General features: G+C 41.6%; 1 long non-coding RNA gene across 3 annotated transcripts in view; it reads right to left on the bottom strand.

The window, feature by feature from the left end:
* The window catches only part of LOC139186187 (uncharacterized), a 395626-nt gene that overhangs the window by 223200 nt on the left and 160104 nt on the right, over positions 1–12322 (bottom strand). For 2 of the 3 annotated variants that reach the window (XR_011569717.1, XR_011569716.1), the window contains exons 2-4: positions 7600–8087; positions 6222–6928; positions 3521–3649 (exon numbers count right to left, since the gene is read on the bottom strand). This is a non-coding gene — a long non-coding RNA (uncharacterized lncRNA). The remainder of the gene's footprint in view (positions 1–3520; positions 3650–6221; positions 6929–7599; positions 8088–12322) is intronic. The other variant, XR_011569718.1, reaches the window with a different exon arrangement.

Here is a 12322-nt window from a genome sequence, read left to right as displayed (position 1 = left end):
CTACTTCACAGTTGGACATAAAATCACATCTGTAAATCACCCAGTATCTGTGCCTGCTGCTGAATCCTACTGGTCTGATTATAGAGTTGTTAACTTTTATTTAATAACAGGATAAAGAGGAAATTAGAAGAGTTGTCAGGATGAGGCCACAAAGTGTGGATGCAAAGCAAAAGACATCTAAACTGATAAGATAGAGACTAAAGAAAGAGCCAAAGACCACAGTAGGTGCTACACACGAATTACCCCAAGACTCAGATAACTAAATGAGGTGCTGTTATGACAGCATTAACACTCATGGCTACCCAGAAAACGCATAGTAAGAAATCTGCTGTGTGCACATACATTAAGAGATTAACTGGTGATGTTCCAGTTAAGGAATAGAACTTAGAAGGGATTAGATAGTCGGCCAGAGAAGAACCCTGAGTGTTTAGCACTGTACATTCTCTGCATATCTGGGCAGGTTATAACCTTCACCAAGCCCTGGTAAGAACTGAACAAAGCTGGACCTGGCATGCTTTTAAAATATCTGAACCTCTATCTGGGCAAGAAAGGCCACACCACAACCACAGGAAAGAGGGTTCCACCTACCCAGAGTGGGCACTCGATAGTGGAACACCTGCCATAATGCTAAGTGCATGTAACCGCAAATACAGTTTTGACTGACCAATCTTTTTCTGAGAATAAACACATTTACAATTAGGGTCCTAAAATGTTGACTGATTGGTGGGTGTGGAGAGAGTATATTTCTTAATCAAGGTAATTAGCACTTGCACTCACAACAAATAAACCAGAATCTTAGAAGCTTAGCACAATAAAGGTTGCGTTGATATGTATTGGTAGGCCTCTTTCAACTAATTGCTGCACAGTCTCTAGCATGTGGCCTCCAAAGTTGCCACACCAAGGCGAGAGCACCATGGAGGAGATACACTGGCTCTTAACTGCTTCACCTCAGAAGATCCACCCACAGTCCATGGAGCAGAACTAATCACACAGCCCAGTCACATGGCCCATGACTAACTGCAAAGATGACTGGGCAATACAGGGGAGCAAGCAATGTAGTGAACATTTACTATATTCATGCACATAAAGCCAGTTCTTTCTCCCACTCCACTCCCTTTCTCCCCTCCAGAACTGGTAGGGAAGTAGGTAGATAAACTATTTAAGCAAGGGGTCTGTTTTGAGGTGTGTTAAGTGGCAGCATGAAAAAAGAGATGGAAATCAGGTCATAGTGATGAGGAAGATGGATCAGTATCTATGGAAGGGATTTCAAAGTAGAATTCTCAATGACAATATTCCTTACCCAAATATCCACAACCAAAAAGCTCTGAAATGTTTCTGTGTTCCAAATGTGTAACAAAGGGGTGAAATCAGAGAGACCCCATTTGATATCACTGCAAATGTCCTTCCCTTCCCCAAAATTCTGGGCTCTGAGAGTTGAAGGTTTCAGCCCTTGAAGAGTACATTCATGTCAGGAGACAAATAGCAGGAGTCCCACTGAACTAACAGTTCTGACTACTGAAAGGCACTGTGGCCTCCGAGAGCCCAGCAGCGCAAAGGAAGACAGTAGTCAGCATATTGTCTTATTATTATATCTCCACGGGATCTGCAGTTACATTCTCTTTTTCATTCCTGATATTGGTAATTTGTGTTCTTTTTTTCTTAATCACTCTAGCTATGGGTCTATCTATTTTCTTTATCTTTTCAAAAGTTAACTTTAATCTGTCTTTAAAGTGCGTCTCTTTATGCACTTTATGAAACCAACATAGCTTCATCGATTGCTTAATCAGTTCCATCTTTTTACTGAATGGGGATTTAATTTGCTCTATCTTTCTAAATTTCTAAGGTACCTTGTACTAAATCACTTCAATCATGTCTGACTCTTTGTAACCCTATGGACTATAGCCTTCTAGGCTTCTCGGTCCAGGGGGATTCTCCAGACAAGAATACTGGAGTGGGTTGCCATTTCCTCCTCCAGGGGATTTTCCCAACCCAGGGATCGAACCAGAGTCTCTTACATCTCCTGCATTGGCAGGCAGGTTCTTTACAACTAGTGCCACCTGCTGCTGCTGCTGCTGAGTCGCTTCAGTCGTGTCCGACTCTGTTCGACCCCATAGACGGCAGCCCACCAGGCTCCCCCATCCCTGGGATTCTCCAGGCAAGAATACTGGAGTGGGTTGCCATTTCCTTCTCCAGTGCATGAAGGTGAAAAGTGAAAGTGAAGTCACTCAGTCCTGTCTGACTCTGAGCGACCCCATGGACTGCAGCCTACCGGGCTCCTCCGTCCGTGGGATTTTCTAGGCAAGAGAACTGGAGTGGGGTGCCATCGCCTTCTCCATATCCTAGATCATTAATTTATAAGTTTCTTCTTTTCTAATACAGGCCCTTATAGATATAAAATTTCCCCGAGTTATTGTTAGAACAGCTGCTTTAAAATCTATGTCTGATAATTCTAATATCTGAGTTGCCTCAGGATTGATCTATATTGATTATATTTTCTCAATATATTAGAGAATAGGTCAAGAACTTCATTTTTGTTCTTTGTGTGTCAAGTAACTTTGGATGGCTGGAGAAGAAAGTGGCAACCCACTCTAGTATTCTTGCCTGGAAAATCCCATGGACAGAGGAGACTGGCGGGCTATAGTCCAAGGGGTCACAAAGAGACGCACACGACTGAGCGACTAAGCACAGCACAACTTTGGACAGGATCCTGGGCACTGTGGATAACTGCTCATGAGAACTCTGAATTCTATTATACATCTCCCAAAGAGTATGATATCTTTCTTTCAGCAGTACTGCCAAAAAAAAAGTATCCTGTTTCTTGGGCAATATCTCGTATCTTGAGTTTAGTTCATTGACCTTTTCTGAGCTGCTTGTAGTCTGACACATACATTCATGGTTCAAGGATCAGCCAGGAATTGGGGAAGTTTTTACACAAAATTGGGGGCTCTCCTCTCTGACTCTCCTTTTGGAGATTCCCCCCTCACTTTTCAATGTCTGTAGCTGCTCTCAACACTTTTTCCTAGTTCTTTAGGTCAGAAAACCTATGGACATTGTCCACAGACAATTCTTAAGCTAAAAAAAAAAAAATGATAAGGGAAGGAATTCCTTGTTTTGTCCTTTCATCGAATGTCAACCACCCTTCATAATCTCCTTGCATTAGTTCACGTTCCAGGGCCTTCAGGTAGTTCTTTGCATTTTTCATCTGAGGTCAGTCTGGTAGCAACTTAGCTATCCCAGGAGTCAAAATCAGCATGTATTTTAACAAACAACAATTAGGCATAAGACACCTAAGTGTGGGAATTAACTTCTGGTGTTAATTTTTTCACAAGAAGATCTAGAGGAATGAAAGAACACGAGACAGCTTGGAAGTGAAGAGTAAACATTTCTAAATGCGGAGAAAATACAGAAGGGGAGGCAGACAACATAATTTTTGCATCACCATTGATTCAACCACACCTGACCAAAGGGATAGAGGTTATTGGTTAACATGTTTGGAAAACCGTGAGGCCGTGCTCCATACCTTCTGCTTACCCAGATCCACTTTCCACTCTTCTCCACCTGCTCTCTGCCCTGGGGGCCGACCTCTTTGGACCACATCAAGAGCTCCCTTCCCTTCCGGCTTCCATTTGGATTCTGCCAGTGTGAGTCCCTGCAAGAGATCAAAGCAAGGGAAAAATGTGAGGTCAGGAAATTTTTTTCCCAGGATCTCTCCCTGGTAGGTTTCTGTGGCTTGACTGCATCCCTCCACCAAAGGCTGCAGTTCTTGCCAGGTGGCTTTCTCCAAAATCTCCAGGCTCTGATAAACACTCCCTCTGCTTGCCTCTTCAAACCTAGCATAGGTAATGGCGCCCCACTGGGGTACCGAGAGGTCCCTTGTCCCTTGGTACTTTTTCTAAATCCAGCACACACCTTTGTAAACAGTTCTTTTATTAAACTCTTCCCAGCATGAATGCACCATCTGTTTCCTGCCAAGCTCCTGACGAATAGAGCACTCCCAGAAAAAAATGACTTTAACAGGTCTTAGAAACAGACGATGGTAAAGTACCAGCCTACAAGTTGTCAAACAGGGAAGGAGACCTTCACTACATCTAAAATAAGTAACCCATAAATTTTACTCACATGCATTGTCTAATTTAATGCTAACAACACTCTGATTTCAAAGGTCTTGACATCATTTCCATTAAAAGTGAGAATACTAAGACTCTAAAGAAATGGGGTCACTGGATTCCCTGATTTTCTTTAGACTATAATTCCTATCATCTTCCCCTTACACCCTGACCCTTACCATTCAGATAACACATACACACCAGCAATGCTGAAATTCAGAGTTCTCTAATTTTGAGGGCAGGGAGGACATTTTTAAAGTCCTTGAAGTCCAGGGAAAGGAGGTGGAGAAATAGCACATAACAATTTCAGGTAGTTTGGAGTTTATCAGTTTGTTAGTTTAGTAGTCAGAGACTCCTCTTTCATTTATTTAAAAGAAATTATGATTTAATATTGGAGCTGCAATGTATACAGCACCCTTAAATATGTCTTAAACATTGTCCCATGGCTCCCCAAGAGTTCCCAAATTTCAGCTGTGAAAGTCATGATATAGACTAAGAGTTAGAAGAATAGATTGAGATCTCGGGCTCTGGGGACAGTCAGATCCGAGTTTCCAGTACAATTCTTCCTAGTAGCTGTGTCCTAGGCAAGTTGCTTAACTTTTCTGATTCCCAGTTTTCTCATCTGTAAAAGGCAAGTAATAATGGTACCCACATCATAATGTTAAATTAATTAAATAAGCTAAAGCACTGTAGTATTTAATACAGGGCCTGGCTCACTATAATCATTTAATAAAACATGGCTAATAATACCCAGATTCAAATTCACAATAAAGATTTATTTTGCCACAACATGGCATATAAATATTAAAGGTTAAAAACAAACTTAGACACATACTAATACTCCCTAATTAGAAACTCAAAAAGAAAATGAAAAAATAAGCCTTAAGTGTATCTAACATTGTTCCCACTTACATTTCAATAAAAAAAGAGAGAGAAAGAGAGAGACTCTAGAAGTCGCCGGACTTCTAAATAAGCCTGTCATTTCCTAAAGTAAATGCAATGTACCACTGGGTATAAAATGTAACAGAAAGCTGTGTGTTCAATTTATTTTATAGTTTCTTACTTATTGTTTTCCATTTCCTGTTTCAAAAGCTATAAACTTCCCTTAAGCTTCAGCTATTAATAAAATTATTATTGTCATTGAATTACCTGACTTCATACTATAGAGTCTGGACTGGAGGCTACTCCTTCCCACAGCAAACTGCAAACTGGGGCTGTGCAGTTTGCTCCATTTTTTTTTTCTTCTTTTATTATCCAATTGTACTTTTTTCTCTTTTACTATCTAATTGTCAAGTGCATTTTACTTTTTAATTAATTTTATTGGAATATAGTTGCTTTACAATGTTGTGTTAGTTTCTGCTATACAGCAAAGTGAATACATTATACATATACATGCATGCACAGTCACTCAGTTGGATCCAACTGTTTGTGATCCCATGGACAGTAGCCTGCCAAACTCCTTTGTCCATGGGATTTTTCAGCCAAGAATACTGGAGTGGGTTGCCATTTCCTCCTCCAGGGTATCTTCTTGACCCAGGGATTGAACCTGAGTCTCTTGCATCTCCCGCATTGGCAGGCGAATTTCGTCACTTGGGAAACCCCTATGCATATATAGATAACCAGTCTTTTTTATATTTCTTTCCCATTTAGGTCACCACAGAGCACCGTGTTCCCTGTGCTATGTATATATGTCAGTCCCAATCTCCTACCTCATCCCACCCTTACTCCCTCCCTCTTGGTAATCACAAGCTTGTTTCCTACATCTGTGGCAGCCTGCTTGTGTATATGGTTACGACCTTGCCATGTGACATAGATGAGTTCTTTCTGTAGATAAAATTGTTCTAATGAGCAATTCTGGATCCAGATTTTGATCATGGAAGGCCTGTTATATATTTGGGGGGATTGATTAACTTACCAGAAACGGGAATATTTTAATATGGATTTGGTCATCTTCCACAGAAAGACCAGAAATTCCTCCCTTATAAAGGCTTTTTAACCTTTTAAATATTTTATCCCAAAATTCTATAAAGTGTTCAGGAGAAGGGCATGAGCAAGGTCAGGATCACTGAGCCTGATCTCCAAGCTCTGCCCATGGAGAGTTTCAGAAAAACCTACCCTGAGTTGTTGGCTGTCAAGAGTCAAGGCACAAGCAAACCTTCCTGGGGGACATCATCTTGCAGAGTTGAGTTCAAAGCCAAAGACTTGTCTGTTCCACAGTTAGGACCTAGTTAATGTGTGCGAGAGTCAGATATAACTGAGTGACTTTCACACATCACTCACAATGTCTCACACACTTTCATTGACATGATCACAAAATTAATATTTTAATCAAATATCTGGTTGGACCAACTGGACCATTTGGTGCACTCTCTTGGGATGGCCTCCTGGGTCCATGAAATGAGTGGGTGTGGGGGGCTGCAGCGATGCAGAGATGGGTTGAATCTAGACATCTTCCTCTTGCACCCTGAGAGGCACAAAATGCCAGGCACAAGAACCATTCTGTCAACAAGAAAGACAGGGACTGCCAGGCTATAGGGGAAATGCCCCCACACAGAGCTGGCAAGGGGATTACATTGGAACAATGCCAGTGGCCTTGGGAGCTATAAATGGGTCCCACCAGGAAGAGACCCTTTACTCTGGAGTGAGCTCTGCCTACCAGGCAGTAGAGGCAAATGCTCAAAATACTATTAAAGTACTGAAATGGAAAATATATACATACATATATCTGGTTGGGGTTTTTGTTTGGTTGGTTTTCTGAGTTGATTTTTTTCTTTCTTTCCTCCATTTTTTTCCCTTCGCCTTCTTCATAATCAATTTCTGTTCTGAAAAATCAAAAAGTAGGTACTTTTGTGTATTGGGGTATAGTGTGCAATATGGCTGAAACCCTTCAATTTATCTATCCTAATCCAAACCCCCCACTTCCCTCCCCTTGGGTGCCCCAGACAAGCACAAACTTCTGATTTATGCTACGGCCTTTCAGACAGACAGCAAGATCCCACAACTCAAGATTCTGTACACTTGTGACTGTTTGTTTGTGTCCATCATAAACAGGTATCATCTAAACGGCAATGACTTCTGGCATCCCCGAACTGGGACCAAAAAAGTTTATACATCTCTGGGTAAGAAAGTATTGGGTTTCTAACTTAAAATGTTATAAGAACTCAGTGACTCTGAAGACAGATATTTAATCTTTCCTTGCAGTACAACTAACTGGCTGATTAGATGGACAAGACTCCTCACATTACTGATATAAAAGTCACTAAATTGTCTGTCTTCAGCTAAAAAGGAAAAAAAAAATGAATTTCAGTTTTCAGTAACCCAAAATAGCACATCACTGTGGCTACTATTATCTTAGGTATTTCAACCACTGGTTAGGGTATCATTAAAAATTGGAAGCTACTGAACTCAGAGGTGCTGCCTCAGGCTCTGTGAACCATCAACCTTCCTGCCAGGAAGTCTGGATATCATGCAAAGTAGCTGGAAAGCAGGCTACCTGTTGCAAGGTGGTGAGTCAATTGCGTCACTCGCCTTCGCCCCACCCACCACAATCTGCATATCAGCAGATGGAATGAACACAGTGCCAGCTGCCACTGCTGAAATGGCTACAAATGTCTCCATCATCAGACACGTCCCTGGCCCTGGCTGCCGGAAGGTGGTCAGGAGAGGCCAGGTGGGACTGCTTCCATCCTGAGGCAGTATCCTTCAGTTCTCCAAACACAGGAGGCTCTTTCAGCTTCGGCTTTCATTTGCCTGGAAAACCACCACTGGAGACTGGAAAAATCAAAAGTTCGCAGCAATGATAAGCGCACTGAGAAGCAGCCGACTTCCTGAGCCTTGAAAGGAAAGGTCACTGGAAGATATTTTTTCTCACCGCTGTCTGTGTTTTCTTAGGCCCAGCTGTAATTCAAAGCCAGTCTCTCCCCGTCTTAGGTACTCAGGCCTTTTGGTGACGGAGAGCAGGCAGCTGCAGAAAATGTGCGGCTGTGGGAAAAGGATACGAAACCCTCAGGAAGGTGTGTAATATTTTTGTTGAATCAATCATGATTTTGCAAGGGGAAAAAAGGACACACATAAAAGTCCGTTTAATGTTGGGCAAAAAAGGGAGGAAAAAAAAAAAAAGAGCTTTCTGTGTTTAATGCAAACTCACTTCAAGGGAGCTGTAGATCAAATTACCAGCCTGTGACATGTGGAGATGGGCTGGGCAGACTAACAGTAACTCAAATACCAGCGCTTCTAGACCATTCCTGAGCCCATAAACTATACAGAAAATGATGCTAGTTGCTGAATTATTTTCAGTTGTAACAGCTGCTATAACAACTCAGAGAATTTTAATATGCATATACAGGCCTAGTGAGTAACCACTTCAAATATTCTGTGATGGGGAGTCTATCTTTCCTTTCAGTCCTTTTAGCTATGGGTAGTAGTAGAGCTGCTTTGAGGGATCCAAAAGAACAAGGGAGCATGTTCAAGGGGCTGACACAAGGAATAGAATCAGAACCAGAATTCTAAGTGGAGGATTCACAGGAGGGGAAAATGTATCTTTGAACAATAAACATATACCCTTGCATTACTTTTATAATTTTAAAATATACAAACAGTTCATGAAGTTCAGTATCAAAAAACAATTGAATCAAAAAATGGGCAGAATATCTAGATAGATATTTCCCCAGAGAAGACATACAGATGGCCAAAAAGCACATGAAAAGATGCTCAACATCATTAACTATTAGAGAACTGCAAATCAAAATTACAATGAGGTATCACCTCATACCAATCAGCATGGTCATCATCAAAAAGTCTACAAACAATAAATGCTGAAATGAGTATGGAGAAAAGGAAATCCTCCTACTTTGCTGGTGGGAATGTAAGTTGGTACAGCTACTACGGAAAACAGTATGGAGATTCCTCAGAAAACTAAAAATAGAATTAACATATGATCCAGCAATCCCACTCCTGAGAATATACAGACAAAACGATAATTCAAAAAGATACATGCACCCCTATGTTCACAGCAGCACTGTTCACAATAACCAAGACATGGAAATGACCTACATGTCCATCAACAGATGAATGAACAAGATCAGATCAGATCAGATCAGATCAGTCGCTCAGTTGTGTCCGACTCTTTGCAACCCCATGAATCACAGCATGCCAGGCCTCCCTGTCCATCACCAACTCCCAGAGTTCACTCAGACTCATGTCCATCGAGTCAGTGATGCCATCCAGCCATCTCATCTTCTGTCATCCCCTTCTCCTATTGCCCCCAATCCCTCCCAGCATCAGGGTCTTTTCCAATGAGTCAGCTCTTCGCATGGCCAAAGTACTGGAGTTTCAGCTTTAGCATCATTCCTTCCAAAGAACACCCAGGACTGATCTCCTTTAGAATGGACTGGTTGGATCTCCTTGCAGTCCAAGGGACTCTCAAGAGTCTTCTCCAACACCACAGTTCAAAAGCATCAATTCTTCAGTGCTCAGCCTTCTTCACAGTCCAACTCTCACATCCATACATGACCACTGGAAAAACCATAGCCTTGACTAGACGGACCTTTGTTGGCAAAGTAATGTCTCTGCTTTTGAATATGCTATCTAGGTTGGTCATAACTTTCCTTCCAAGGAGTAAGCGTCTTTTAATTTCATGGCTGCAGTCACCATCTGCAGTGATTTTGGAGCCCAGAAAAATAAAGTCTGACACTATTTCCACTGTTTCCCCATCTATTTCCCATGAAGCGATGGGACCGGATGCCATGATCTTCATTTTCTGAATGTTGAGCTTTAAGCCAACTTTTTCACTCTCCACTTTCACCTTCATCAAGAGGCTTTTTAGTTCCTCTTCACTTTCTGCCATAAGGGTGGTGTCATCTGCATATCTGAGGTTATTGATATTTCTCCCGGCAATCTTGATTCCAGCTTGTGTTTCTTCCAGTCCAGCGTTTCTCATGATGTACTCTGCATATAAGTTAAATAAAGAGGGTGACAATATACAGCCTTGACGTACTCCTTTTCCTATTTGGAACCAGTCTGTTGTTCCATGTCCAGTTCTAACTGTTGCTTCCTGACCTGCATACAAATTTCTCAAGAGGCAGATCAGGTGGTCTGGTATTCCCATCTCTTTCAGAATTTTCCACAGTTTATTGTGATCCACACAGTCAAAGGCTTTGGCATAGTCAATAAAGCAGAAATAGAACAAGAAGATACAGCAGTTATATACAATGGAGTATTACTCTGTTATCTGTCAGTTCAGTTCAGTCACTCAGTCATGTCCAACTCTTTGCGACCCCATGGACTGCAGTACACTAGGCTTCCCTGTCCACCACTAACTCCCAGAGTTTACTCAAATTCATGTCTATTGAGTTGGTGATGCCATCCAACCATCTCATCCTCTGTTGACCCCTTCTCCTCCCGCCTTCAATCTTTCCCAGCATCAGGGTCTTTTCCAATGAGTCAGTTCTTTGCATCAGGTGGCCAAAGTATTAGTTTCAGCTCCAGCATCAGTCCTTCCAAAGAATATTCAGGACTGATCTCCTTTAGGATGGACTGGCTGGATCTCCTTGCAGGCCAAGGGACTCTCAAGAGTCTTCTCCAACACCACAGTTCAAAAGCATCAATTCTTCTGTGCTCAGCTTTCTTTATAGTCCAGCTCTCACATCCATACATGACTACTGGAAAAACCACAGCTTTGACTAGACACACCTTTGTTGGCAGAGAAATGTCTCTACCTTTTATATGCTATCTAGGTTGGTCATAGCTTTTCTTCCAAGGAACAAGCATCTTTTAATTTCATGGTTGTAGTCACCATCTTCAGTGATTTTGGAGCCCAAAAAGACAAAGTCTGTCACTATTTCCACTGTTTCCCCATATATTTGCCATGAAGTGATGGGACCAGATGCAATAATCTTAGCTTTCTGAATGTTGAGTTTTAAGCCAGCTTTTTCACTTTCCTCTCTCACTTTCATCAAGAGGCTCTTTAGTTCTTCTTCAATTTCTGCCATAAGGGTAGTGTCATCTGCATATCTGAGGTTATTTATATTTCTCCTGGAAATGTTGATTCCAGCTTGTGCTTAATCCAGCCCAGCATTTCTCATGATGTACTCTGCATAGAAGTTAAATAAGCAGGGTGACAATGTACAGCCTTGACGTACTCCTTTCCCTATTTGGAACCAGTCTGTTGTTCCATGTCCAGTTCTAACTGTTGCTTCCTGACCTGCATACAAATTTCTCAGGAGGCAGGTCAGGTGATCTGGTATTCCCATCTCTTTCAGAATTTTCCACAGTTTGTTGTGATCCACACAGTCAAAGGCTTTGGTGTAGTCAATAAAGAAGAAGTAGATGTTTTTCTGGAACTCTCTCACTTTTTCAATGATCCAGCAGATGTTGGCAATTTGATCTCTGGTTCCTCTGCCTTTTCTAAATCCAGCTTGAACATATGGAAGTTCATGGTTCATGTACTGTGGAACCCTGGCTTGGAGAATTTTGAACATTACTTTACAATTGTGTGGTAGTTTGAGCATTTTTTGGCATTGCCTTTCTTTGGGATTAGAATGAAAACTGACTTTTTCCAGCCACTGCTGAGTTTTCCAAATTTGCTGGCATATTAAGTGCAGCACTTTCACAGAATCATCTTTTAGGATTTGAAAAAGCTCAACTGAAATTCCATCACCTCCACTAGCTTTGTTCGTAGTAATGCTTCCTAAGACCCACTTGACTTCGCATTCCAGGATGTCTGGCTCTAGGTGAGTGATCATACCATCATGATTATCTGGGTCATGCAGATCTTTTTTGTACAGTTCTTCTGTGTATTCTTGCCACCTCTTCTTAATATCTTCTGCTTCTGTTAGGTCCATAGCATTTCTGTCCTTTATTGTGCCCATCTTTGCATGAAATGTTCCCTTGGTATCTCTAATTTTCTTGAGAAAGAATAAAATAATGCCATTTGCAGTACCATGGATGCAACTAGAAATTATCATACTAAGTGAAGTCAGTCAGAGAAAGACAAATATGATACAACTTATATGTGGAATCTAAAATATCACACCAATGAACCTATCTACAAGACAGAAACAGACTCATAGATGTAGAGAACAGACTTGTGGCCGTTCTGAAGGAGAGAGAGGGATTGACTTGGAGTTTAGAGTTGGCAGACACAAGCCATTACATTTACAACGGATAAACAACAAGGTATAGCAAGGGCCGACCCCTGGGTCAGGAAGGTCCCCTGG

Source organism: Bos indicus, chromosome 12 (genome assembly GCF_029378745.1).
Source record: "Bos indicus isolate NIAB-ARS_2022 breed Sahiwal x Tharparkar chromosome 12, NIAB-ARS_B.indTharparkar_mat_pri_1.0, whole genome shotgun sequence".
Classification (NCBI taxonomy): domain Eukaryota; kingdom Metazoa; phylum Chordata; class Mammalia; order Artiodactyla; family Bovidae; genus Bos; species Bos indicus.
The sequence above is the reverse complement of the archived record's forward strand: the minus strand, read 5'-3'. Positions and strand labels throughout refer to the sequence as shown.